Source organism: Corvus kubaryi, unplaced genomic scaffold (assembly GCF_017639235.1).
Source record: "Corvus kubaryi isolate FWS band 111438036 unplaced genomic scaffold, C.kubaryi_AGA036_p1.0 37270, whole genome shotgun sequence".
Taxonomy (NCBI): Eukaryota; Metazoa; Chordata; class Aves; order Passeriformes; family Corvidae; genus Corvus; species Corvus kubaryi.
Window position 1 is genome coordinate 715,820 of NW_024581083.1, and position 4,123 is coordinate 719,942.

Genomic DNA, 4,123 nt, shown 5'->3' on the forward strand with positions numbered 1-4,123 from the left:
CCAGGAGCACCCCCATCCCTCCTGCACGGGGGTAACACAGCTCCGGGGGCATCTCCTTCCCTTCGGTACAGGGTATAAGGATAACACAGCCTGGGGGCACCCCATTGATTCAGCACGTGGGACAACACAGCCCCAGGAGCACCCTCTTCTCTCTGGCACGGGAGCAACACAGCCCGGGGACACCCGCATCCCTCCGGTACGAGGATAGCACAGCCCGAGGGCACCTCCATCGCCCCTGGCACAGAGAGTAACACAGCGGATAACACGGGGGGCCACCCATAACCCTACAGCACGTGAGTGACACAATCCGGGGAGCACCCCCATCCCTCGAACACGGGGATAACACAGCCCGGGGACATCCTCATCCTTCCGGTACGGGGGACAACACAACCCAGGGGCACCCCCATCCTTCCAGCACGAGCGATAGCACAACCCAGGGGCATCTGCCTCCTATGAGAATAACGCAGCCTGGAGGCACCCCAGGTGCTCCAGCACGGGGGAGAACACAGCCCATCTCTCCGGCAGCGGTGTACCACAGCCCCGGCAGCACCCCCATCCCTCCGACACGGAAGCTGGGAGCTGAACCGCCCTCCGGACCCCACCGCTCGCCCCGAGGCCGAGATGCTTCTCCCGGCGGGAGGGACACGCTCACTCACCCCGTACCTCCTTGCCCTGCCCGCCTCCTCCTCCGCGCGCCCGCCACGCCGGGATGCGGCCCCCGGGACACGCGTGCGGCCATGGGGAAGCGGCTCGGGGATCCCCCGGGACACCGGGACCGGGCTCGGCCGCGGCTGCAGCGCCGGCAGCGGCCGCGGGAGGGCGGCTGAGGGCAGGTGCTCGCCCCGTGCTGCCCCCTGGCGGCCCGGCCCGCGCCGCGCCGGCCCCGCGGCCACCGCGGGCAGGGGATGCTCGCCCACGCTCCCGGCTCTTCTGCGGAGGTCCGAGCGCCTGCTGACGGCCTTGTTAGTGGTGGAGGAGCCGTGGCAGAAAGTAGGGAGGGTGGTGGGAGTTTTGCAGGTCGCTGGTGCGGGAAGGGGCTCTGGGAAGCTCTGTGATGGGCTGGAGAGCAGGGCTGTGTCAGCAGGCTGAGGTGTCCCACAACAGTGTTCAACCTCCTGAACCTCCCCAGGGACAGGGGAGAAGGAGGTGGTGTGTGCGGGGGAGCTGCATTCCCTGCAGGCAGCTGCTGCCCTCTGCCCCGTGCACGAGGCCTCCACAGACCGATGGGCCAGACGTGTGCTCAGCATCCTCCTCCGCGTTGCTAAGAGACAGGATCCCACGGGATGCTGCGGTGCCAGCGCTGAGCCCAGCACACTGGCAGGAGAACCTCTGGACGAGGGGAGGATGATGTGGGAGATCACACAAAAAAGCTGCAGCAAGGCACCATGAGAGAGAAAGCCCCACACCTCTAAGGGAAACCTCTGCAGTGGAGAAAAAAGGGTCACGGGCAGGAGGAGTAAGAGCTCAGCATGAGCAGGATGATGCTCTGGAGAGAGGTCTCTGGAGGGTTTCAGGTCAGGGAGATCACTCTGAAGTGAGGTATTTCTGTTAGCAGCCCGTTCCCCTTCCTGGGGCCGTGGAGGCTCTTCGGTAGCAGCTGACACGGGCAAGCTGCAGAGGGGAGGCTGAGGGGGCACCTGGCAGAGGGGACAGCAGGAGGACACTGAGGGCAAGGATGAGTACACTGGGAGCTGGGCACTGCAGGGCTGCCCTGCCTGGGGCATCTGCACTGGGCTGAGAAATACTCACTTGGCCCCTTTTCTCCTGTCTTTTGATATGGCGAGGAGTTCATGAGGCATCTGAAAGGCAGGGAGAGAAACGGTCAGAGTTGATATAGGAGACGGATTTCAGGACATTTGCCCAGTGCAAGTTAGGTGGAAAACTGTCCCAGAGCCTGGACTGGGGCATCGGGGTGTCCCTGTCTGACACTGCTGTGATTTTGCAGAGTAGCTGCCCCTCAGTACCACAGTGGGCATTTTCCCACCTTTGTGCAAGTCCCTTTCATGTTTTCCACAGTAACTCACACAAGCTAAAACCTTTATTTGCTTTTTAGGTGACCACCCCTTCTATGATGTGATTAAAGATTTTTAAAACATCACATATTGTGATGCTGGCAGCATGAAGGAGGCCCCAGGAGAGAGCAGAAGGAAGCACAAAACAAGTCAGACTGACCGTGCTTCTCTGCATCCTCTGGCTTTCCCTGGCTGAGCATCCCATGCAGTTACAGACACCAAGTTTAAAGTCCTGGGCTGCACTGACAAAGCAAATTATGGGATGGCTGCTCCAAGCAGGCAGCTCACTGGGCTCTCCCAGGCCTTTACATCCCCAAGTGGCTCTCCCAAGCAGTCCTTGGTGATGCTACTGGTTGGGGGCCAGTGGGTGCCACAGCCTGGGTTGGTTTCAGCCTGGAGCTGGGCAGGACTGTGGTGGTGGCTGGTGGAGGGATGGACCCCTGTCTGTCACCAAAACACAGGAGTCCTTCTCTAGTTTGTTGGGCCTTTACCCCAAATTTTGAGATTTTTGATGTGGTATTATTGGTAATTTAAAACTATGGACTCTTTTAACATCAATCTGGTGTCCTGGTAGGTGACAAAACCTTATTTCTTTTGTAATTCTTCCCAGCTGGCAGCTCCTTCCCCCCTCATTACCCTTCTGTGCCCCCACCCACATGGGCCATGTTTTTCTTTCTCTGGGAGCCCCTCTCCCTGTGCCCTGGGAGGTGTTCAGCATTTTGCAGGGCACAGCTTCTGGAAACACAGGCTCCTTGTCTGCAGTAGTCAATCACCTTGAACTGAGGCCCAGCTGGGTTAACACTTAGGTTCCAAAGTTGCTCCCAATCAGGGCGATCATCTGAGACACAAAAGGCTCCTGCTGGCAAAGTGAAGCTGCTAGATCAGCATAGGAGCAGCTCCTGTTTCCCTGGTTTGATGGGAAGCTGTAAAGCCTTCCAGCTCAGTGCCTTCAGCCACCTCTTGCCACCCAGGTGGCCTGAGAGCTGGATTTTCTGGGCTGGACACTCAGGTAAGGGGACCTGGCTTTCCCAGGATCCAAATCCAGGTTCCCCAGGAGATGTGCTAGAGGCTGGAAGGTGCTGTTTGAAGGCAATTCTTCCCTCCACAGCACTGCTGTAAATTCATGGCACCAGTGCCAGCCTGTCCCTGAGGTGAGCACACCTGTGCCACCCACTGGGCACAACGCTGGTCCCTGGCTCTGCTCCAGGCTGTCCAGCTCTGGCTCATGTTTTCAGTGCCACAACTCCCATCCCCTCCTTTCTGGATCCCAGAGGGGAAGAGCTAAGGGCAGGTGTTGCTGAGGAAAGCACAGCCCTACCCAACCCACGGCTCACAGGCAGCCCCAGCACCACCCTGCCTGCTGCATTCATGCTGGGGCTGGACACTAACACATCCAAGGTGCCGACGGCCTGGCTGGGGCTGGACAAGCACCCCTGGACACACCGAGCCAGAGGACCAAAGAGATACTGTCCTGGCTGGACAGGTAGGATGCTCCATCCCCCAAAGTGTGCTGGATGAGAATCATACCCTGCTGTCCCCATCACCCCCAGCCCCGTCTGTAGAAGCTGGACATCCTAGTTCCACACATTTGGAGAAGGATGCTTCAAGTCTCCCCTGAAAGTGGCTTCCTTCTTCCCAGAAACACACTCTGAACTGCACTTTGAGGACTCCCAGTCCCTGCCAGAGACATCCCTGTTCTTGGGCTGCCTCCCTCCCTGCCGTGACTCTCAGTACATGGCAAGCGGGGCCATTTGCCAATGTTTGTGTCTCGACAAACAGTCTGTCAGCGTTTTGGTGTGTGGCTTCAGCTGGGATCAGCTCTGCCTTCCCTCCCCATTAAATGGCAGAGCTGTGTGCAAACACCCTGGCATCAAACCATCTGGGGCACGCTCGGGGCCAACTGCAGAGCTCCCAGTGCCATGTGTCAGGCACCCTTTGGCACCACAGCGAAGGACGACTGCGGGATCGACATTCCCACATTCCCATGCCACGGCTGGCACAGGGAGTCACCCCCACCCTGCCCACGGGGCTCTCCTCTCCCACCAGGACTGCCTACCTGGGTCCCCTTCGCTCCAGCCTGGCTCACAGGGCACCTGGCATGAGCAGCAGAC